The sequence below is a fragment of the Mauremys reevesii genome, linkage group 26 (genome assembly GCF_016161935.1).
Source record: "Mauremys reevesii isolate NIE-2019 linkage group 26, ASM1616193v1, whole genome shotgun sequence".
Taxonomy (NCBI): domain Eukaryota; kingdom Metazoa; phylum Chordata; order Testudines; family Geoemydidae; genus Mauremys; species Mauremys reevesii.
The window spans coordinates 15,068,886-15,093,707 of record NC_052648.1 but is presented as its reverse complement, the minus strand read 5'-3'; the positions used below and the strand labels follow the sequence as shown (position 1 = coordinate 15,093,707).

The window sequence follows — 24,822 nt, the reverse complement described above, 5'->3', positions numbered from 1 at the left end:
TTGGTTCCTCCAGCACTCGCACCAGAAAATTATCCCTTACATTTTACAAAAACTTCCTGGATTGTCTGTGCACTGCTGTATTGCTCTCCCAGCAGATACCAGGGCCTGCGATCTAGTAACTTCTGCTAGTTGCTGGAAGAAAGCCTCGTCCACCTCATCCCCCTGGTCTGGTGGTCTATAGCAGACTCCCACCACGACATCACCCTTGTTGCTCACACTTCTAAACTTAATCCAGGGACTCTCAGGTTTTTCTGCAGTTTCATACTGGAGCTCTGAGCAGACATACTGCTCTCTTACATACAGTGCAACTCCCCCACCTTTTCTGCCCTGCCTGTCCTTCCTGAACAGTTTATACCGATTCATGACAGTGCTCCAGTCATCTGAGTTATCCCACCAAGTCTCTGTTATTCCAATCATATCATAATTCCTTGACTGTGCTTCCAGTTCTCCCTGCTTGTTTCCCGGGCTTCTTGCATTTGTGTATAGGCACTTAAGTATTATCTAGACCAGGGGTCCCCAACCCCCGGGCCGCGGACCGGTACCGGTCCATGGCCTGTTAGGAACCGGGCCGCGAACCGAGCGCACAGCAGGACATGAGCGGTGAGTGCACAGCAGGACATGAGCGGCTAGGACATGAACAGTGAGTGAGCTAGCAAACTTCATCTGTGTTTAGAGCCGCTCCCCGTCGCTCGCATTACTGCCTGAGCTCCCCCTTCTGTCAGATGTTAGATTCTCATAGGAGCGCGAACCCTACTGTAAACTGCACATGCGATGGAGGGAGTTTTGCACTCCTTATGAGAATCTAATGCCTGATGATCTGAGGTGGAGCTGAGGCCATGATGCTAGCGCTGGGGAGTGGCTGCAAAACCAGATTACATTAGCAGAGGTTTCACTGCACAGAGACCATAATAAATCAATCACTTGCAGACTAATATCAGAACCCTATCAGTGAGTGGCAAGTGACAATTAAGCTGCATCTGGTGGCAGGCTTTATAGTGGCAAGTGAGTTGATGTACTTCAATTGTACAGCTGCATCTGGTGGCAGGCTTTAAGTCAGAATCCGACACTTATATTAGTCCGCACGAGGCCCGCCCATTATTTTATTTACCACTTCCGTCCGTGCCTCTTTCCCGCACAGTTTTGGTAAGCCCACAAGCTAACCCTGGCCAAAATGAGTAAAAAACAAACGTCGCTGCAAAGCTTCTTTGAAAAGGGGGAAAGACCCAATGATGAGACAGCAGAAGACTCTAAGACGGCCAACAAAAAGAAAGCTGCATTTAAAAGAAAATACCAAGAGTCCTACTTAAATTACGGGTTCATTGCAACAGGTGACTCACATTCTCCACGCCCGCTTTGTATAATATGTGGCGACCGGCTATCCAACGAAGCCATGAAACCTTCAAAACTGCTACGCCACATGGAGACCAAGAACCCTGCATTAAAAGACAAGCCTTTGGAGTTTTTCAAAAGAAAAAAACGTGAACACGAAGAACAGAAGCAATTACTGAAGGCCACCACTTCATCAAATGTGTCTGCACTGAAAGCATCATTCTTAGTGGCTAACCGCATTGCTAAAGCTAAGAAGCCCTTTACTATTGGTGAAGAGTTGATCCTGCCTGCTGCTAAGGACATTTGTCATGAACTTTTAGGAGAGGCTGTAGTTCAAAAGGTGGCACGTGTTCCTCTTTCGGCTAGCACCATAACTAGACGAATTGAGGAAATAGCAGAGGATATTGAGGCACAATTGTTAGAGGGTGAATGAGTCACCGTGGTACGCAATCCAGGTTGACGAGTCTACTGATGTTGACAACAAGGCAACAATGCTTGTTTCTGTGCGATATATTTTTCAGGAGGATGTGCATGAGGATATGTTATGTGCACTTTTATTGCTAACCAACACCACAGCTGCAGAACTATTCAAGTCTTTGAATGATTACATGTCAGGAAAACTGAATTGGTCATTTTGTGTCTCTATATGCACGGACGGAGCAGCTGCCATGACTGGACGGCTTTCTGGTTTCACTACTCAGGTCAAGGAGGTCGCTTCTGAATGTGAGTCTACGCACTGTGTCATCCATAGAGAAATGCTAGCTAGCCGAAAAATGTCATCTGAACTTAACAAAGTTTTGCAGGATGTGATTAAAATTATCAACCACATTAAAGTACATGCCCTTAACTCACATCTGTTCGCGCAGCTCTGTGAGGAGATGGACGCAGAGCACACACGTCTTCTCTTATACACAGAAGTGAGATGGCTTTCTAAAGGTAGAGCACTGGCCAGAGTTTTTGAGTTACGAGAGCCGCTCCAGAGATTTCTTTTAGAAAAACAGTCACCACGGGCAGCACATTTCAGTGACACAGAATGGGTCATAAAACTTGCTTCCTTGTGTGACATACTCAACCTGCTCAACGAACTCAATCTGTCACTTCAGGGGAGAACGACAACTGTGTTCAAGTCGGCAGATAAAGTGCCTGCATTCAAAGCCAAACTAGAATTATGGGGGCGACGAGTGAACATTGGGATTTTTGACATGTTTCAAACATTAGCAGAGATTTTGAAAGAGACTGAGCCAGGGCCTTCTTTTTCCCAGCTGGTGCATGATCACCTATCTCAGCTTTCAAAAGAGTTTGAGCATTACTTCCCAACCACAAAAGACCCCGAACTGGGAAGGAATGGATCCGCGACCCATTTGTGAATAAGCCAGGTGAATCGACTTTATCTGTGCTAGAAGAGGATCAACTGCTTGAGATCACAAATGACGGTGGCCTTAAAAGTATGTTTGAGACGACTTCAAATCTCCATACGTTCTGGATTAAAGTCAAGACGGAATATCCTGAGATTTCCATAAAAGCACTGAAAAGCTTACTTCCATTTTCAACATCCTATCTTTGTGAAGCAGGGTTTTCTGCAGTGACAGCAACCAAAACGAGATTACGGAGTAGACTGGACATAAGCAACACACTTCGGGTGTCACCGTCTCCCATCACCCCCAGATGGGACCATCTAGTTGCAGGAAAACAAGCTCAGGGCTCCCACTAATTCTGCATTATGGTCAGTTGTATAATTATTTCATTATATATTACAATAATAATTGAAATAAAAGTACAAAAATAAATGTAATGCGCTTGAATCGTCCCAAAACCATCCCACAGGTCCGCGGAAATTTTTTTTTCTACGAAACCGGTCCCTGGTGCCAAAAAGGTTGGGGACCGCTGATCTAGATCATCCCTGACAGCTGTTTGTCTAACCTGCTCTTAAAAATCTCCAAGGACGGAGATTCCACCACCTCCCCAGGCAATTTATTCCAGTGTCATTCCATGCCCCACCTTTCTTCCTGCCCCTGCCACCTGTGCCAGCCAGGGACACTCTGAGCAGCAGCTGTCTCTGCCCTGCCGGGATTCTCAGTAACATCCCCACCGGGTGGTGACCATCTCTTAAGGAGAAACAGGAGGGGAGGAGCAAGGGCCATTCCAGCTGCTCCCCTGCTGGGTCATGGGGGCACGTGGGAGCAGGCTAGGCAGGAGTGGGATGCAGTTTTCAGTGGGTGTCCCTTTGAACAGCCCAGGATTTGCTGCTGACAGCTCAGGTAAGAACCCCATAGGGCACAGCAGGGTAGAACCAATACCCCCCCCCACACACACACACACTCTGCCCCCATGACAGAGGAGGGCTGTCAGGCATTGTGCTGTTTTTGCCTAAAGTCTCCTACAACGCGAGGAGCTGTGCTGGGCACCCCAAACCCTCCACTCCAGAGCCATCGTTCCTCCCCCAGCACCTCACAGACTTTTTGTTTTCTAAGCTAAGGGCCGGCTGAGGAGCGAGGCTGGGCACTCCTACCAACTCTGCTGTCTCGAGTGCCCTCTGAGGGCTCCCAGCCAGGCAGTGACCCAGGCAAACAGCTTGTCTTGAGAGACTGGACAGGTTCAATTCACAGAGCTACAGGAAACGCACACTCCAGCTAAGGGAACTTTCCCCTAGTTCGTTTGGGGAAATATCAAACAGCTCCCAAGACTGGGAAAAGGTCTGCAAAGACTGACTGGCCCCAATTCTCCCCTGTGATCCCATGGAAATGAGCAGGGTTGTGTGAGGTGTCAGCCCAGACACCTCACACAGTTCTACAGACAACCAGGGGAAAGTGCAGCAATCGGCAGGATACGCATACACAGCTGGAAGAATGGCTGTATGTTAAACCACAGGGCTGGGAGTGAGAGCTGGGTCCTGTTCCATTCTCTGCTACAGATTTCATTTATGATCTTGTCCATCTAAGTTATCCTTCTCGTGCCTCAGTTTCCACATCTGTGAAATGGGGATAAGATTTCCCTATGTCACAGGCCTGTGGTGAGGATAAGATCTATAAATCACTGTCAGACCTCCCACTGGAAGGAACTATAAAAATGTGAATAACTGAGAGGAAAATAAGGCAAAGGGGCCAAGCTGGAGTTCCGGCTCTAAAGAGCCCTTCCCCACTCAACTTGGGGAACATCCAGAGCCAGACATGGACTAGTGGCTCAGGACGACTGCGCACACCTTGAGCACTGATGACACTTCCCAATTCCAACCAAAGACCCATATGAAATGGAAATAACTCTGGGAATTACTTGGGGAAACAGTATCGAAGAGAAAACAGTCTAGTAATTAGTAACGTATTCTAGTAATTAGTTATCACGGCAAAACTTCCCAAACTGGGGTGCCCCAAAGCAGGCGGTAGGGTGGGCTCTTCAAAGGTGTGAGGAGCCTACTTGTCTCTAGGCTCGTATGAACATCCCAGCCCTACCCCAACATTTAGTCACCCCAGGAGAGGCCTGGTCGCAGAATTGCTGTGCAACCGTTGAAGAGCTCAGCACTTTTGAAAAACAGGACCCTGATGTAAGGGCCTAAATCTAGGCCCACAAAAACCAGAACCAAGGAAATGCTCATTTTTGGGTATTCCCCTAACTTGAAATGGAGGATGTTGTGTAATCAACAGCTAATATGCGCTCAAGGATCTAGTGCACTTGTTTACCGAGTCACCTGGGGACCAAAGGGCAATGGGGAGTCTGTGGCATCCCTCCCAGAAGCAAACAGCAGATTATGCTGGAGCTGTTAACAAGCCATACTCTGCAGCTGAGGTTTAGTACCAGCTTGCAGCCTGGCCCCAAGCTTTGAGGACTGAGCATCTTTTATTTCCAGTTTTGTCTACAGTAACTTCCAGTAAAATCACTCGGGTTTTAGCTAAGCTGAATTAGCTCTGTAGCTACACCAGAGGATATAGACAGCATCACTGCTGTCTTCTTCGGGGAGGGGGTGAATGGGGAAGTTACAGTTTGAGTGCAGAGAATCCTGAATTTGTTGGTCCTGCTAGGAGCCACTGAGGGATTAGTGGGGCTTGTCTGGGTACAAAAAAGGGCAAAATGACCACAGGGAGCCAGGCAATACCATGCCGGGCTTCGGCCATAACGGACAACTCACGCCCAACACAAAGTTGAAGAGGCTGATGCCAGATCTTGGGTGTGAAGAGTTGAACTTCAGCTGTAGCAAGAAACATTTTTGCAGGGTTGGTCCTCCCTAACAGTTGTTAGACTAGCAGCTTAACGGTTAATTTCCTCCTCCCTCTATTGCCTTCTTCCAGAAATGAGGTTAAATCATAAAAAAAAGAAAAACGGCCTTTTCCTAAATGAGGGCATTGCCCCCAGGGCAGAGGACAGGCCTGAACGGCGCATTGCCCTCCAATCAGAGGCAGCAAGAGGGGCATTTATTTTAAGCTCCGGCAGAAACACTTTACAGAGAAAGACGTGATTTTGTGTGACGCTGCTGCGAGCTGGTGGGATCTTGCAAGACATCTTAGCCACAAACAGTAGCTAGAAGGGTTATCAGTTAGGCTCATGTTAGCCTGTGTCCTGTCAGATGCATGGGACAGAGGCCAGACCTCCAGGAAATGGCATCCCCGCCGCCACCCCCAAGCCTGGCTCCTTGTAGTCCAGTTCTGCTCGGCAGGTTTCAAATCATAGAATATTAGGGTTGGAAGGTCATCTAGCCCAACCCCCTGCTCAAAGCAATCACACAAGGGGCAACAGTTCAGTTCCTGCCTCAATCTTATTTCCTTAAAATGCTGCCACCATCCCCAGACTACTGAGCCTGTCTCCCCTCCCCCCTCAGTGCTGTAGGCACCTAACTAGCTGGCAGACTGCTGAGTGATCAGCCCCCACAGCTGGGGGCAGATTTTCAAACAAGCTCAGTACCCCAAACACTCCTGGGATTAATGGCAAAACTACCCTGGGTTCCCTGGGACCAGGGTCAGCCCCTCCCTGTAATGTAAAGACTTTGCTTGGTAGATCTGAAAAAACCCGGTCCATGCGTGGGGCTGCTGCAGTCAGTATCACACCCTGTGGGTTCATTCAGGGTGCTCGCTAGCTTGGCATTTCCAAAGTCTTATTTACAGTACAGGACGAATGAACACCAGGAGCATCAGGCTAGTACTGAAACCCTGACTCTCACTGAGCACGGAAAACTTAGTGTCATGCCAGCCTTGAGCCCTCACGGCTGATGTGCTGCTGAAGGTAAAAAATAACTGTTACCTAATACATAGGTGTGCTGGCTAATTCACTTCCTGGCTGTTGGGCTTCATCCATATTAGGAGGACTCTCCCTTTGTTACAGCACCCCCTGCTCCAGCTCCTGTTGCAGGCTGGCTCCCTTCTCCAACAGGCTTCCGACCATATTTCTCAGATTTAGTATCTTTGGCAAATCTGATGTTTTTAGAACACACGTGGGACCCAGGTCTCATTTACACTAATGCTCCTTTACATCTGCAGCCACCCAAATCCCTTATTCACTGCCAGAGCTGTGGAAGGGTGCGTAGAGCAAACGAGGACAAGGCACACAGGGTTCGACTCTGACATTTAAAGACAGAAATCAATGGAATGGGAGAGGAGGCCCTGACTGCACCTGGGCAGTGTGTGAAACATCTCAGGGTGAGAAACTTTCTGTCTTTAATCCTATTCCAATGGACCCAACTACTACAATCCCAGAGAGTGTCTTCCATCTCCCTGTGACCATCCCACTCCCTAGCTCCTTCGGAACACACCCCTCCCCATGTTCACCAAGCTCCCTTCCCAAAGGGATCACTTCATGCACTGCAGTCAGTGATAACCACTTACCCACTCTATGGGAGAGGGAAGGAGCCTGAGCAGTGCAGGTACCATGAGGGCATTTTCAATTAACACAGCATGCTCTATTTGCTTGGCATTGGCTAAACTAAAGGCCACACGCCAGGAGCGGCTGGTGGCCCACACTTGGGTAACTGCTCGTGCATCCCCAGAATTCCTGAGATTCCGGTACTTCCAGAGATGGCAAGGGACTGCCTCTACCTGAGTGACCCCAGTCACTTTACATGGGGGATGCCATTTTGAAGAGTGCTCGTCCCCTGCCAGTGTGACCTCGTGTGCACCGTGTACATGACATCATGCCAGGAGGGGCAGGGCAGCGCACTCTTCAAAATAGTGCCCCCCATCCAATACTGGACAAAACCATGTCTGATTTTGTCTGTCTCAGTACTAGATAGGGGACAAACTTTAGAAAAAAGCAGGTCCGTCCAGCTTAAAACTGGACAAATGGCCTGACAGCCTACACTCTTGCCTGAAGGGAAGTGGATCTCCTACCACTTCTTGGCCTGGTGCTATAACAACAGTAATAGAATTAACGCATAGATTCCGATTTTAACACAAGCAGGAACCATTATATCATCTAATCTTCTGTATATCACAGGTCATTACATTTCACCCAATTACCCCTGTACTGGGCCAATAACACGTTTGTTGAAAACATGTCTCTTTCAGAAAGGCAGCCAGTGTGGATTTGAAGACATCAACAGATGGAGACTCCACCACTTCCCTTGGCAGTTTGTTCCTGTGTTTGATCATCTTTTGTAATGCCTAGCTCTTAAGCTAAAGGTTTCTGCCCAGCCAACGCACATGGGGAGGAGGGAGTGTTAGGGGCAAAAAAATACAGCTGTTCCAACCCTTGCAGGGCCCCCTCATGTGGGGACTAGGAATTGTAGCGTGAAGACAAACACAAAGACATGCTTTAAGCACTGACAAGGAAGTTCCCATGTTTATTAAGCTCCCCACACACATTCTGGTCCTCTCTGGTAACTATGGGGGACAAGGAATTCTAGAACCACTCCACATCTCCTTTTTCTTTATCATAAAAAGTTAAAACTTAAATTCACAACTAATAAATATACATAATTCAAAATAAAGTTCAAATTCCTTAAAGCTATTGACACTACTATGTCCCCTTGAAATTGCATTTAAATGGTCCTGAGCAGTAGAACAAGCCCTTGAGGGGGCCAGATCAGTCTTTCAGGTCATGTTCTCACTTCTGTTGAGTTTCCATGTGGAGGTCCCTGTGGAGGCGGCTCTGCCTGACAGAGTATGTGCAGGTCCCAGATCCTCTCTCTGTTGTGTTGGGAAATACTGAAGATGAACCGGATACCTCCAGAGAAGTCTTTTTGGAGTCTCCACTAGGTGGGACCTGGGTGTTTCTGCCAAGCTCTGAACTGTTCTAAAAGGCTGGGAGCTCTTGATCCACACTTTGTTCCCTGTTCTCAGTCCAGGCCCTGCTTTTGTTCTGTGCCAAACATGGAAGTTTTGTTGCCATCGAATGTTTATTTCAGCATCCCAGTCTCAAAATTCCTTTAGGTTGGGCCACTTCAGTGTAAGCTGTATCAGTGCCACAGGTGAAGGCGTCCTTAGGCTTTGTTCCATCAGAAGTTTTTCTGGAGATAGTCGCAACGCAAGCAGTGCTGACCAACATTCCAGGAATGCTTTATATGGGCCCACTGATTTTTGCAGAAGTCTTTTTAAAGTCTGCACTGCTGTCTCCACCTCCCTGTTGCTCTGTAAAATCAAAGTCCTGCGCAAATGCTAGGAATGTTTCAGAGATAAACTGAGGTCTATTATCAGATATCAGAACTTCAGGAACTCAATGTCTTGCAAATACTGACTTCAGTTTCTGGATGACCTGTGCCAATGAAGTTTGTGTAAGTACAGCCAAGTCAATATATCTAGAGAAGTAACTGATTACTATACGGTATGTGTGTCCTTTCTGGAAAATCAAATCGGTTGCACCCGCTGCCAAGTTCTGTCAGGTAGCTTTGTAGAGAGGTGGTTCTGGTGATTGGTTTTAAATTGTTGCGTACCTCGCAGCCCTCTGCTAAGGTCCGAATTTGCCTACTCAGACTGGCCACCATATGTTGTGCTCATGCCCTGCACTTGCTTATGCCTTGGTGTCCATCACTGAACTGCAGAGCATCTCTTTCTGAAGTACTGCAAGGATAAAAATGTGCTGTCCTTTCAGAAGCAGGACATCAGCCATGTAAAGGTCATTCTGGTCCTGCCAATGTGCTAGTAGTCTGTTGGAAGTTACTCCTTTGACCCTGCCCTCTTTGGCAGAGTTGAGTCAGTTTCTGGCAAGTCTTATCCTTTAGTAGTTCATCTCTAATGTACTGAAGTCAGCCGGCAGATGCTGGAATTGCTACTAGAACAAGGTCAATGCAGACTTTGACATCTTTCTATAAAGCCTTTTCTTCTTCTGTTGGTGTTTGCTTAATTATGGCTCTAGATAGAGCATCTGCTGCCATGAATGCTTTCTCTGGTATGTTCCCTGGTTCAATGTTGGGGAAAAAAACCAAAACAACCCAGCATCAGTCATAGTTGAAATCTTTGACTCCTAGGAGGAAGGTCATCCAGAGGTCTTGTATGAGTAATCTCACTAGGGGCTGGTGGTCTGTTTCTACGTTAAAATCCAAGAGAAACAGATATGCATTGAGCTGTTCACAGGAGATGTCTGTTTGTTTTTATTTAACGTGTTTTGTTGTGGGCTACCCCAGACCCACACATTGTGAGCATTAAGGAGATATCTTAAGGATTTTGTTAAGTGAACAAAATTTGGTAAGAATTTTCCAAATTTGTCTTGCCCAGAAATCTTGTTACAGCAGAAACATGTTGGGATTTGGGTATGGTGAGTCATTCCTTCAGTTTCTCTGAATCTCATTGAATTCCCTGTTTGCTAAATAGGTCTCCTACACATTTTATCTGCTGCTTTCCAAATTCACATTTCTCATTCAGAGTGAGGCCAGCCTGTTGGAAGCCTCTCAAAACTGCATATAGTCACTTGTTCATTTTTATCTCTGCCATATACCAACACATCATCTGCATATCAAGGATATCACATTTGCCAGGCAAACCTGACACAATCTAAGGCCTTGGCTACACTGGCGCTTTACAGCGCTGCAGCTTTCTCACTCAGGGGTGTGAAAAAACACCCCCCCAAGCGCAGCAAGTTACAGCGTGCAAAGCACCAGTGTAAACAGTGCTCCCAGCTCTGTAAGCTAATCCCCACGGGGAGGTGAAGTATCTGCAGCGCTGGGAGCCGCGACCACACTCACACTTCACAGCGCTGTACGGCTGCAAGTGTAGCCATACCCCAAGACTCTTTCTTGTAGAAGTATTCCGGCGCAGCCGTTCCCTTGGTCTCATTCCTCCTATCTTTCCCCTCCAGATGCTGCTCTGGTTTGATGTCATTCTGTTTCAGTCTCTACTCCTTCCCCTGGAGATACGAGTGTGGTCCCTCCACACATGCCCAGCAGCCTCACTTGCTAGCCCTGCTCTGTGCCACTTTTTGAGGGGATCAGAGCCAGTGTTAATGACTTAAACAGATCAGGTTAACCTAGCATCATTATGTTTCTATCCAAACAGGGCAGGGTGATGCATCACACTCAGTGAAGCCGCAAAGGAGATTAGAGATCAGAATCCGTTGGAAACTTTTCCACCAAATTATAAATAGTATTTCAATTTCCTTCCCTGGAATATCCTTGGCACAACCCGAGCTCCATTCAATCAAAGACTAGCTCTGGTGTCGGCAGCTGCTGGCTCTCTCTCTCTTTTCTGTCCCCCATGCTAAGAAAGCAGAGTGCATTATTATTAAATCCTTACTCCTAAGTGGTACAAGAACAAAATACAGCTTCCTCCATACATTATTCCTTTAAGGGGGCACTGTTGTGGTGCAGACAGTCACACAGAGGCACAGCAGGGGACCCAGAGAACAGACTATGGTTCCCTTGCTTTCTGCTTTTACGGCCTATTACAAGATGCTGCAAGCCTGTGACGTTGCACTCCATATGCTTTATGAAAATATGCTTATGTGAATATGATGTAATTGGAATATGCTTAATGCAAAAGGTCTCTTGTAAGGTATCATTACAAAGTTTATAATCTACAGAGTGTGTTCATCCTGTTTGTTTGCATGTATTATTTCTCTGTCTGGAGTTAGGAGAATAAGATATAAACTTGTATAACTGATGTAAACATTAAGTGGAAGCCATTAAGGGTGCTTCAGAATCAATGAACTGTAAATGACTCTGTTTACTTGAAAACCTTCCTGTGTACATGTAGGCCAGCCCAGGAAGAATGGAGGCTGGGGTCTCACGGTGCATGTGATCATGTCACCTGATAATGAAATCCATCTTAAATCTGGTACTTTTCCATTTAGGAGGAGGGTGGGGACCCAGAGAGACAAAAGATTCCCGCCTTGGGCCACAGGTATAAAAGGGGGTGGAGCAGAACAAAAGGACCCCTAGTTACCACCTGAGATGGCTGCTGGAACTAACAAGGGCTGTACTAGGGGAAAGGATTGGGCCCAGACTAGGAAGGAGTCTAGTCTGTGAAATAAGCTTATTGGAACATCTCTGAGGGTGAGATACTACCTGTAATCAGTTTCTTAATGTATTAGGCTTAGACTTGCATGTTTTGCTTTCTTTTGCTTGGTGACTTACTTTGTTCTATCTGTTATTACTTGAATCCACTTAAATCCTACTTTTTACACTTATAAAATCACTTTTGTTTATTAATGAACCCAGAGTAAGTGATTAATACCTGAGGGAGCAAACAGCTGTGCATCTCTCTCTATCAGAGGGCAGACAATTTATGAGTTTACCCTGTATAAGCTTTATACAGAGTAAAACGGATTTATTTGGGGTTTGGATCTGATTGGGAACTGGGTGTCTGGGTGCTGGAGATAGGTGATCTGCTGAGCTGTTTTGGGCTAAAGTCTGCAGCTTTGGGGACATGGCCTGGATCCTGGGTCTGCACTGCAGCAGGCTAGCGTGTCTGGCTCAACAAGGCAGGGTTCTGGAGTCCCAAGCTGGCAGGGAAAAAGGGCTCAGAGGTAATTTCAGCACATCAGGTGATAGTCCCAAGGGGATCTCTGTGACCAAACCTGTCACAAAGCCCTAATCACCCTGCCCCACAATGCTGCAGCATTGCTAGGGCCTTACCTACAGTCATTGTTGCATCAATTTAGCAAAACTCATTTTTAAAATTGATTTAGGGAACCCATTGGAAAGCCCTGTGTGGTCACAAAGAGATTTTAACCTGGTTTATTGCCAGTTAGCTTAAATCAGTTAGTAATCACACTCCAGATAATCCAGGTTTAAATCCATTTAAGAGTGCCCACAAAGGGGTTTGCACCCCATTAGCTAAACTGATTTTAATCTGGTGTAACTATGAAAACAGACAAGGACTGAGTTTCCCACACAGATCTGGTTACAACCCCCACCCCTTGCTAATGTCTCCTCTTTACACCCACTCAAGCTCATCACAGAGTGGTGTTGCAATTTTCCTTTTAGACTCATAGGCTTTGTGGTCAGAAGGGACACAGAGTTGCCAATTCTGACTGAAGCTATCCTGGGAGATTCCCGCCCCCAACATGATGTAATGTCATTTTCTTAAAATATCCTATTAAAATCTCCTGGATTGCTTTCAATAGTCACCAGGAGATCAATGGAGATTCTGAGAGACTCCAGGCCAATCCTGGAAGATTGGCAACCCTAGACCACCATGATCATAGAATCATAGAATCTCAGGGTTGGAAGGGACCTCAGGAGGTCATCTAGTCCAACCCCCTGCTCAAAGCAGGACCAAACCCAACTAAATCATGATAATGTAGTCTAACCTCCTGCACACTGCAGGCCACAGAACCCCTTCTGGTATTGGTTTTGATTATGCTACATTATCACTGTTATTTATTTATACAGCCCCCAAATGTGTGGTTGGTGCTGTTGGAACATGTTTGGAGACAGCTCCCTAACTCAGAGTTTATAATCCACGTAGAGAATGTGCAGATGAAAGGCTGCCTGGACGGCGGTGGGCAAGAGGCTGAGGAATCAGAGTAGGAATGGCCCCTGTAGTTTAGGTTGCGTAACAGTATCCATTCACTCATGACTTTCTGAAGATTTGTTTAACTGGCTGAAACTTTTCTGTGCCTGAAGACGGATTCTACTGGGAAGTTTGAGCAGAAATAGTTCCGCCTTCTTTGATAGGACAGAAAAAATTATGCTTCCTGAAATAATTAAAAAAAAAATCTTACAATATTTATTTGAGCAGCACTTCCACCATCCCAGCTGGAGCGGAGGTGGAATTTGGCTTGGACACAGACACCTTCCCAAAGAGGGGCACAAGGATATTCCTGTGAAAGCTTGCTTTGATTTTGCAAGCTGTGCATTTGCACTGCTCTTGTCACACAGTGAGCTCAGAAATGAGCAGCTGAGACATGCCAAAGCTGAGGTAATGCCCACCAATGCACAGTGCACTCTACTCCCCAGACTCTGGTCTCTGAGTGCAGCTACAGGAAAGCAGCCAACTAGGACAGGATCCAGCTCTTGTCTGTGGGGTGCAGGAAGGAGTTTGGGGTTTGGGCTCTGGCTGGGCGGTGATTACCTCAGGCAGCTCCCAGAAATGGCCAGCATGTCCAACTCCTAGGCGGAGGGACCAGGGGGCTCTGTGTGCTGCCAGCACCCACTGGCATCTCCCCCGCAGTTCCCATTGGCCGTAATCCCTGGCCAATAGGATCTGCGGAGCCAGCACTTGGGGCTGGGGCAACCCGCGGAGCCCCCATGGCCACCCCTGCGCCTAAGAGATGGGCATGTTGGCCCATTCCAGTAGCCGCGCGGAGCCAGGGCAGGCCGGGAGCCTGCCAGCCCTGCTGCACCGTCAACTGGACTTTTAGCACCTGGTCAACAGTGCTGACTGGAGCCACCAGCATCCCTATTCAACCAGGCGTTCCGGTCAAAAACTGAATGCCTGGCAACCCTAACCGTACTTGCTCTTGCTTATTGTGCCGCCACTTTAATAGCCACTGACTAGTGTGAGAGCATGTGATGCTGGGCTAAGGAAGGGCAGGTAAACGCTACCAGCAGAATGGAGACCTAGAGGCAGCTCACAGCACTTCGTAGGCACCTCACAAAGGCTTACAGATGTCACCAAGGGATGGGGAGGATGGGCCCCACTAGGGAGATCTCTGCAATAGCGGTAACCCCAAGCACTCAAAAATCATCAGTCAGCCTCCCAAAATCATGATATTACTAAAATAACAAGGGTGGATTCTGTTTATTCACCTTCCAGCTCCTAAGTTTTTAGGGGGTCGCCTTTTTCAATTGTTCTCCACCCCAACAAGGGCTAGACACACTTCTTAATGAAAGCTGGGATTTCGCCATGATCCCAGGACTCCAGGAGCAGAGGCTTTACAAAACCACCAAACATTGTGAAACTGATGATGAAATTGCAAGAGCTGCCAGATTTCACAGGACATGGCTTGAGGGGAAGGTGGCTGTGATCAAAGCCAGGCTGCTGAGGACCAGGCCTGCCAGTGCCTTGGCTGCCTCAGCTCACTTCTCCCCCAGCAATGGAGGGCCAGACACTGCTCACCGTCACAGGTGCAGCCCCACTGCAGTGCAGGGAAGCAGCCACACAGAATCACAGATGGGCAGGAGAGGCCCCCTAGGTCTAGTCCATCTCTTGGCCAGGGAAGGGCTGTCCCCTCCAGCACTTTGCTTCCATAGTCTGCTGAGGCGGTTACTGCAAAGTGATGAGAGGCTGTCTGCCCTCCCACAGGGCTGAGCCCAGGGCCCCAGCACTACCAGGGCAGGGGGAGCAGTGGGGCTGCAGCACAGCTACTCTTTCTCCAGAGACAAATGTGCTGCCTCCCCGGCCCCCAGCTAGCTGCGGGATGCCTTCCTTCCCATGGCCACCACCATGCGGTACCAGCAGGGACACGCAACTCGGGGAGCCTGGCTCCCTCCCAAGTGGGCTTTATTGTCGCCTCCCAGCATTTGACTGGGTTTCTAGCAGGGTCTGGTGATGCTGCCGCACAGCAGCAATCCTGGACTCCCAGAGCACGCGTCACCTCATGGCACAGTGCATGCAGAGATCGAGCACCTTGCACTGGGCTTGCTGCTAGGAAGTTGCATGTGACAGATGCAGACAGCAGCGACGAAGTTTGGAGATGCAGAATCACAGCCACTGAGCACAAGCAATCCAGTCGTTATGGAGGGACTGTGGAAAGTCCCAGGACATTAGACAGGTGAGTCTAGCAAATTGTATGGAGGAGCCATGAGTCTCCCCGCAGACAGCCCCTCACAGCAGGCACGTGGCACAAGGCAGACACAGGGTGGGAGGGGAAGCACAGACATAGAGAGGGAGTGACGGGCTCAGGGTCACACAACAGGTCAGTGCTAGAGGTGGAATAGAGGTGACTCCCAGCCCAGTGCCCTGTCCAGCCTACCATGCTGCCTCCAGTCCTAACTGCCGTTCCCAGGGCCCTTGGGAGCAGGTGTTTTAAGGATGGACTGGGTGGCTTCACAAGCATCTTTGTTAACTCACTCTTCAATTCCCTCAGCTGAGTAACTTCCTGTCCCAGTGGTTTGCTGCAGTGGAGATTCTCTTGCTGCTCTATAACGTCTTCATCAGAGACCTGACCCTCTGCTAACAGACCACAAATACCTCTACCCCGATATAATGCTGTCCTCGGGAGCCAAAAAATCTTACCACATTATAGGTGAAACCGCGTTATATCGAACTTGCTTTGATCCAATGGCGCGCGCAGCCCCGCCTCCCCCGGAGCACTGCTTTACCGCGTTATATCCAAATTTGTGTTATATCGGGTCTCGTTGTATCAGGGTAGAGGTGTACAAAGCTTTTGGGGCAGGAATTTCCCCATCACTCTATTAATTCCGGAAAAACAAATCGGTTGCACCCGCTGCCGACTTCTGTCAGGTAGCTTTGTAGCTATTAATTCCTCTGCTACTTCACAGTTTTAATTACATCATCATCTCCTCTCCAGCGGTGCCAAAACAGTCTACCATAGTTATGTATGGTGGTTATAATAATAAAATAATAATAATAATGCTTAGCTTTTACACAGCACTTTACACCTTCAAGAGCTTTACAAGCATGATACCAACACAGTGATCCTCCGTGTCATGCCCACCTGGGCCCCCAACCAGTCAATACTGGGGAAAAGTCACATTTCTATTACTGTAAAAGCAGCAAAGAGTCCGGTGGCACCTTATAGACTAACAGACGTATTGGAGCATGAGCTTTGGATGCATCCGACGAAGTGGGTATTCTAGACCATCCCTGACAGGTCTTTGTCCAACCTGCTCTTAAAAATCCCCAATGATGATGATTCCACAACTTCTCTAGGCAATTTATTTCAGTGCTTAACCACTCTGACAGTTAGGAAGTTTTTCCTAATGTCCAAACTAAAGCACCCTTGGCTGCAGTTTAAGGCCATTGCTTCTTGTTCTATCCTCAGAGGTTAAGAACAACAATTTTTCTCCCTCCTTCTTGTAACAACCTTTCATGTACTTGAGAAGACTGAGAGGGGACATAAGTTTTCTTCTGCAGACTAAACAAACCCAATTTTTTCCAATCTTCCCTCACAGGTCATGTTTTCTAGACCTTTAATCATTTTTGTTGCTCTTTGCTGGACTTGCTCCAATTTTTCCACATCTTTCTTGAAATGTGACACCCAGAACTGGACACAATACTCCAGATGAGGCCTAATCAGCGTGGAGTAGAGCAGAAGAATTACTTCTTGTGTCTTGCTTAGAATACTCCTGTCGCCCTGTATGTAATTCATAAGTGATTGGTCAGTGTGCTCATGTGTTTAGCTGGGAGTGAATTTGCATGCTAAAGTCTGTGTAAGCAGGCCAGGTGTGGCAGTTCTGACAGCAAAGCAGTGTCAAAGGCATCCCAGGCTAGAGAGTTACGGGAACACAGCTGTTCAACAGTCCAGATTGTACCCTGGGTAACATCACATTAAGGCTGCTAGTGGGTACAAAGGTTGAGCATCATTCCAAACCTTTCTGGATATGTAGGTCATTGTTGTCATAGAGTCCAGAATGGCTTTGTCACAGGGTCCACTCACTGCTGGTGGTGCCTCTTCCTGGCAGTCCTGGGAATTAGCTCTGGCCAGCCATTGTGACCTCCTCTGGCAGTGTCTCTCCCACTGTCCTCCCATCCTGCGGACCCCTCTCTCTCCAGGAACCACAGCCTCCTCTTCGCAACTCAGTCCTCCAGCCAGGCCACTACATGGTTCCCCCTTCCGTGGGGCGGAGGGTGCATAGCAAAGTCTTTCCAGAACAAATCAGGCAGTCCACTGTCCTCTGCCTCATCGGTGCCACATCCCCAGTGGCTAGTAGGGGAACCAGGGCATGCCCTCTACTCTGGGTTCCAGCTCAGCGGCCCTTTGGTCGGCAGCCAAGGCCTGCACTGTTCTACCTTGCTGCTTTCTCCGGAGCCTTTCCTATCTTCCCCTCTCTCTGGGCTCACCAGCTTCCCAACTCCCTCCTCTCAGGGAGTAACTGTGGACTACTCTCGATAGTCCAGAACACACCTTCCTCCTCCCAGGGAGTGACCGCAGCCTGCCTCCTGCAGCCCCTTCTGTAGCCAGCTTCCTGGCTAATATAGGCCCCCACAGCTGAGCCTGCTTCCAATCAATTCCCTGCTCCCTGGCTCCTCCTCCAGGTGCAGCCTGTGGAGTGAATTAGCCCATGTGGCCATCTTACACCCTTCCAGTCTGCATGGGATGGACACCCCATCACAGGCTTCTATAAACTCTATTCTCTATGCTGGGGTTAGTACTGACTTTTCTTCATTTATTAACACTCCCAAGCATGGGAAGAGAAAAAAGATCTGCTGAATGCTGTTTGCTACTTGTAGAAAGGAGCTCCTGCAAAACAGCCAGTCATCCAAATACGTGAACACTTGCACTCCCGTGAGCATACAGGGAAGCCAAGAGGAGAAATTCACTACAGGTGCTCAGACAGTGCAGTTATGAGCAGTATGGAAAAACCCAGGAGGAAATAAATCATTCCACACTGAGTACAGGGTTTGGATGGTGGCAATAAACAAGACAGGGGCCACATGCTGATTGATAAGAAATAAAGAACAGCGACATCTGTGACAGTGCCACCCATAAGGCTTTATGGAAATGTGTGTGTGTGTATATATATATATATATATATATATATATATACACACACACACACACACATATACATATATACACACACACACACACACACTTATAAGCATAACAACTAAAATGTGTTTTATGCTACATATGCTATGTAACATCTCTGTTAAGGTTATGATCTACTGAATCTATTAATCCTATTTGTAGGCATGTATTATTTTTGTATTTGAAGTTATGAATATTGGCTGCACACTTGTTTGATTTTAAGTAGGCTGTAGTGAAGCAGTTGGTCAGTGTAAGGGAGTAGACTCACTTCTGCAGCGCCTCCTGCTGGTCATCCATGGGAATTAGCTCTCCCAGAGTCCTGGAGCGCCCCCTGCAGGCTGGTGATCCACCTTACCGCTGGCCCCCATATCCCTCCCAGGACCCCGGTGCCCCTTTCTCTGGGTTGCTGTCCCCCTGGCAGTACCCCCACACTCTGGCTCTCTCCACCCAGGGAACCCCCACCCACTAACCCCACCTTGCCTCAGTGTAAGGCTACTGCCAGTCCCCATCTAGCCCCACTCCCTGGGGCAGACTGCAGTGTACGCCACTCATCACAGGCAAGGGTGGGTTGGACCTGCTGCCTCTTTCTATAGCTGGGCTGCCCCGGTACTGGTCTTAGGCCCTCAGCTAGGCTCACAGCCTGGGGCTTTCCTAGGCCAGAGCTCCCCAGCTCCTCTAGCCTTCCCCCAGCCCTGCACCACTCCCAGTACCCTGCTCAGCTCCCTAGCAGCTAGGCCCTTCTCCCTCTGCTTGTAGAGAGAGAGAGTCCTGAGCTTCTAGCTGCCCTGGCCTTCTTATAAGGCCCAGTTAGTCTGTTTGGGGCATGGCTCCAGCTGCAGCCACTTCCCCCAGTAAGCGGGGGCTTTGCTCCCTTCCCCAGCCCCAGCCCTCTCCTGGGCTGTTTCAAGTCCCGCAGGGCAGGAGCAGGTAGCCACCCCGCTATAGTCAGCTTCCTCCTCGCGGAGCCCCTGCTACACAACCCCCAGCTCCGTGTGCAGGTGGCGGAGTCCCCCGCGGTGCGCCAGAGGTTGGTCCTGGCGGAAGCTACCAGGGTCGGAGACCTCCTGGACTACAACCGGGGAGACTGGCTGGATCCCCTGACGCTCGCTCAGCGGATGGGGCTCTCCAGACCGTGTACTCCCCGGCGCGTACTTCAGGAGGTGAGGGCCACTTTGCCGCCCGCTGCTCGGGCCTACCTCGACCGGGTCCTGTGTGAGGGCACGCCCCGCCCACCCCCCTCCCCGGGCCCTCCGGACCTTTTCATCGGGCACCTGCCCGTGGACCCGACCGGCCCCCGCCCCTTCTCCGCACGCCGGCTGCACGTTCGGCAGCCGGTCCGTTGTCTTACCGCGCCACGGATACAACTCTACGCGCTCGTGCTCCACACCCTTCACTTCCTCACCCTCGTGTCCCGCCCCGACACCAAGTGGCGGGACCTCTTGCCACCTGTGGCGGGTGAGGAGCCCCGGTGGGCCAGCCTGTACTCCACCCTGGTCCCGAGGCCCGCCGGGGATATCAGCTGGCGGCTCCTTCACGGGGCCGTGAGCACGGGCGTGTACTTGGCGCAGTTCACCCCTGTCCCGGACACCTGCCCCTTCTGCGGCGTGAGGGAGACCCTGGCGCATGTTTACCTAGAGTGCGCCAGGCTGCAGCCCCTATACCGGCTCCTCACCGACATTCTGTTACGTTTCTGGCTGCACTTTTCCCCTCACCTCCTTATCCATGCACTCCCTATCCGTGGCCCCACAAAGTCGCGGGACCTCCTGGTCAACCTCCTCCTCACCCTGGCTAAAAAGGCCATCCACGCGACCAGGGAGAGGAGGTTGGCCGACGGAGACTCCTGCGACTGTGGGGCTTGTTTCCGGTCCCTCGTCCGCTCATGTCTCCGGGCGGAGTTCCTCTGGGCGGCGTCCGCTGGCTCCCTTGACGCCTTCGAGGAGCAGTGGGCGCTGTCCGGGATTCTCTGCTCGGTGTCCCCGTCAGGATCCCTTCTTATGACCCTTTGACCACACTCCTGTCCTGTCCCTGTTCTTTTATTAGTTGCCCCCCGCAATTAGTGGGTTTCTGCGGCCCTGTGGTACCTCCCCTTAGGCTGGGGGGGGGGGGGTTCCGTTAGCATGGGGCGGGCTTTGCCCACCCCGTTTTCCCGGAAACCCAATAGATATAGTCAGCTTCCTAGGGGGATAGCTCAGTGGTTTGAGCATTAGCCTACTAAACCCAGGGTTGTGAGTTCAATCCTTGAGGGGGCCACTTGGGGATTGGGGACAAAAATCAGTACTTGGTCCTGCTAGTGAAGGCAGGGGGGGCTGAACTTGATGACCTTCCAGTTCCAGGAGATAAATAATTTTTTTTTTTTTTTTTACAGTCAGCTTCCTGAGAAAAAAGCTATTCTCAGTAAGTGCCCAGTCAAAAAACACTTAAGCCAACAATGAACTTAGAGACACCAATCCACATCCGGGCTTTCCCAGGAATGTGGCTTGGCTGGTAAGGAACTCAGTCATCCATGGACATGTGACTTGCCCAGGTGACTCCAAAACTCCATTTTGTAGGTGGAGTTTGCATAGGAGAGAGGAGGGGGTCCGCCCCCTCCATTTTGTCTTCAGCTCGCTAAAGAGAGAGCCTCTCCACCCCCAAAGATACCTGAAAGAAACTGGAACAAAGGACAGTGACTGCAAGGGGTGTAAGTGATTGCTGGACCCAGACTAAAAGAAGATTAGTCTGTAAAAGGAACCATTCTGGAACTGGTGAGGATCTTCTGTATTTAATAAAATTGCTTCTTACTTATTAATTAACCCAGAGTATGTATTAATACCTGGGTGTGGGGGAAACAGCTGTGCATATCTCTATCAGTGTTATAGAGGGAGAACAATTCATGAGTTTACCCTGTATAAGCTTTATACAGGGTAAAATGGATTAATTTGGGGTTTGGACCCCATTGGGAGTTAGGCATCTGAGTGTTATAGATAAGAGCACTTCTGTAAGCTGCTTTCAGTTAAGTCTGCAGCTTTGGGGCAAGTAATTAAATAAATATAAAATATATGGAGATATACCTATCTCATAGGTGTGGAAGGAACCCTGAAAGGTCATTGAGTCCAGCCCCCTGCCTTCACTAGCAGGACCAAGTACTGATTTTGCTCTAGGTCCCTAAGTGGCCCCTTCAAGGATTGAACTCACAACCCTGGGTTTAGCAGGCCAATGCTCAAACCACTGAGCTATCCCTCTCCCCCTGGGTCTATGTTGGAGCAGATGGTCATGTCTGGCTCAGCAAACCAGGGCACTGGGGTCCCAGGCTGGCAGGAGAAGCAAGGGCAGAAGTAGTCTTGGCACATCAGGTGGCAGCTCCCAAGGAGGTTTCTGTGATCCAACCCATCACAATGTCATTCTCAGAGCATCATCCATCCTGTGCACTGAATAAAGTGGGGGTCATGTGGAAAACACAATCTGTGGCCATATAATTAAAGACTGTATCCCAGTGCACACGCACAAGGAGGTAGAGTTACGGTTGCACAGGTGACCTTAATACTGGTATTTCCTAACTTATGAATGTTTGTTTTTGCTTTAATGTAGTTTTTTCCTTCCCTATGTATATAACCAGCACCTTTCCCCCCTTCTTCTAGGCTCTGTGGAAGGCAGCAGACCAAGACCAGATCCTTTGAGGTTTAGTGCTGCTCTCTGCTCCTCCAAACTATAGGCGACATGTGATAAATAACGAACAATAATACAGGGCTTTTCTGAGGACTGTACAAACATGGTATATTATTCCTCACAGTCTCCAGGAGGAACTAACACTGCCATTAATTATTATTTGTATAACCATAGCACTTAGGAGCACTAGTCCAGAACCAGGATCCCATGGCGCTAGCTGCTTGTAGCAGGGTAGACCGCTGCTCCTGCCCTGAAGGGTTAAAAACAGGCCTGGTAGGGGGCTGTGGCTGGAGAAAGCAGCTTTTAGGCTGGGCTGATTGGGGGAGGTGGCTGCAGCTGGGGCCATGCCCCGAACAGACTCAGCTGGCCCTATAAAGGCAGAGAAGCCAGGGGCAGACAGGAGTCTTCCTCTGCCTGTAGAGGGAGAAGGGCCTGGCTGCAGGGAGCTAGAGACAGGGTACCTGAGGAAGCAGGGCTGGGGAAAGACAGAGGAGCTGGGGAGCTCCTGCCTGGAAAGCCCCAGGCTGCGGCCTAGCATAAGGCCAAGAGGTACTGGGGGTTGCAGGGGGCAGCCCAGGGGTAGGCAAAGGCAGCAGGTCCAAACCCCTTTGCCTGTGATGAGTGGCTGATACTGCAGTCTGCCCCAGTGAATGGGGGCTAGATGGAGACTGGGCAGTAGCCAAAACTGAGGCAAGGTGGGAATAATGGGTGGGGGTTCCCTGGGGAGAGGAGACCCTGAGAAAAAGGGGTTACTGCCAGGGGGCAGCACCCCATGTAAAAGGGCACTGGGTACAGGGAGGGATCACCGGCCTGCAGAGGGCGCTCCAGAGCTGGAATGAGCTAATTCCTGGAAGAAACCAGCAGGAGGTGCTGCAGGGGTGAGTCTACACTGCTATGCACACGCACCCCAAAAAGACAGTGCCTGCTATTTTATCACTGGGGCAAATGGAGAAAATAATTGATTTGCCCAAGGTGACACAGGACTAGAACCAAGGTGTTCTATCGAGGAAGCTACTGCCTAGTTCCCTAGATCAAAGGTTCTCAAATTATATCTCAATATGGAGCGTACCTTTCAATTATCTTCTCTCCTGTTCATGCTCACATGCCAGCTCCCCAACCCCTGTGACTCAATCACAAACACCCTTGAGGCAATTCCAGCATTCTTTACATGGAGAAGTAATACTGGAAAAACATTTTATCTTGTTTCAGTAGGATTTAGCAGCTAGAAATCAGGAGGAGAAGCCAGCACCATACGAACAGTTGATTCTATACAGGCCTCTGCCAAGGGCTTCATGGAGTACAGTTTGGAAACCAGGGCACAGAGTCTGCTAGGCAAGAACCTCATGGTCCACATGGTTCAGTTTTCCCAACTTGTAAAATGGGGAGAATCAGAATAGTACTTTACACTTACTCCATGTTGACTGACACGCCGGGGGACTGAACTGGGGACCTTCAGAACTAACAGACCGAGTCTTTACAGCTTGAGCTAAAGAGACAAGGTTGCCTAGTGGGGGCTCAAACAGCTCATATGCTCTGTGGATTGACATAGAGGGGAAGACATCATACCTTCATTGTGCAGTTATAATAGCATTTTCCCATCTGCAGGTCTGAAACGTTTTTGCAAATGTGGTTAAACGTTACTAATCCCGTTCAGAGGATCAGATGTGGGCTTGCCATGCACCTTGGGCAGTGATGTGCACCAGTAGGAAGTGAAACACTACTGAATTAGAACAGAAAGATTTCACTTTCCGTTTGCGCTGTATAAATGATCGCACAGGGTTAGGCAGGGAACCAAGACTAAGACCTAGACGGTTAATTTGCAATTCGCCTGGGGGCACCACAGTGATGGAAAGACATGGGCTCAGCTGACTACAGAGCTGGAGTCTAGTCCCAGATCTGCCTTGGGCTTAACCCCTCTTTGCCTGTCATTATCTTGACATGATCTTCTCTCAAGAGGTGAGTAAAAGCCTCACTAAATAAGCAATGAGTTCACTTGTTGAGCTCACAGTTGTGTTAAGGCCAGCGCATGGGAATGGTGGGCACAGAATAAGTAGCTTCCAGCCCTGTATCAACCCCCAGACCAAGCAGGTATTTTGACGAGAAGGAAAAGAACCCTTTTGCTGTAGGTGTTTTAGGCTGGTTGGGAGCAATTGAGAGGACTAGTCATTCACCCACACAGTTAAATAGCTGCACATACATGCACAGACACACTGGGGTTCACATCCCCGCTTAAAACTTAACACACAGCTACAGCACAGTTCAGAATTACCTTTATTACCTAGAATGCTCTAAACTCAGCCAAGCTCCCCTTAGACGTCAGGGACTATGGATGCCTAGAGAGGCATCTGTTTTTGAGATTTCTTTCCCAACCTCACTCAAGAGATCACAACAATTCTTAAAAATACCAAATTTTCTTCCCTATCCTCTTTAAGCTTAAAAAACAGCTGCATGGTTTTTGATCACACTAGCTAAAAAGAATTAATTCATCTTGGGATAGAGACCAGGGGTAGAAAGTTTCATCCCAAAGAAGAGAGTTTCAAAAAGTTCTGAGAATCTGAAAAGGGAAACTGTTTGTTTTACAGCCTTAATTGGAGCAGATGCTACCCAGATAATCTAACATTACGTCTATAGTGCTCTGGGCCCAGAAGTAGGTGCAAGAGAACAAACACAAACACATATTATACCTGCTTCTAAAGCACAAGCATAAAAACTAATCCAGGACCAACAGTGGTTATTCTACAAACACAACAAGGGGAAAAAAAGCTTTTAGGGGCTTTTGAAGAGGGTTGGGAATGCTGATGAGTGTTAGACCCTTGAGGCAGAGTTTGCGTTCTCTGT

General features: G+C 48.9%; 1 protein-coding gene across 3 annotated transcripts in view; it reads right to left on the bottom strand.

Moving 5' to 3' along the window:
- LOC120391689 (ceramide synthase 2-like) overlaps positions 1-24,822 on the bottom strand; it is a 141,981-nt gene that overhangs the window by 58,074 nt on the left and 59,085 nt on the right. The window lies entirely within an intron of this gene.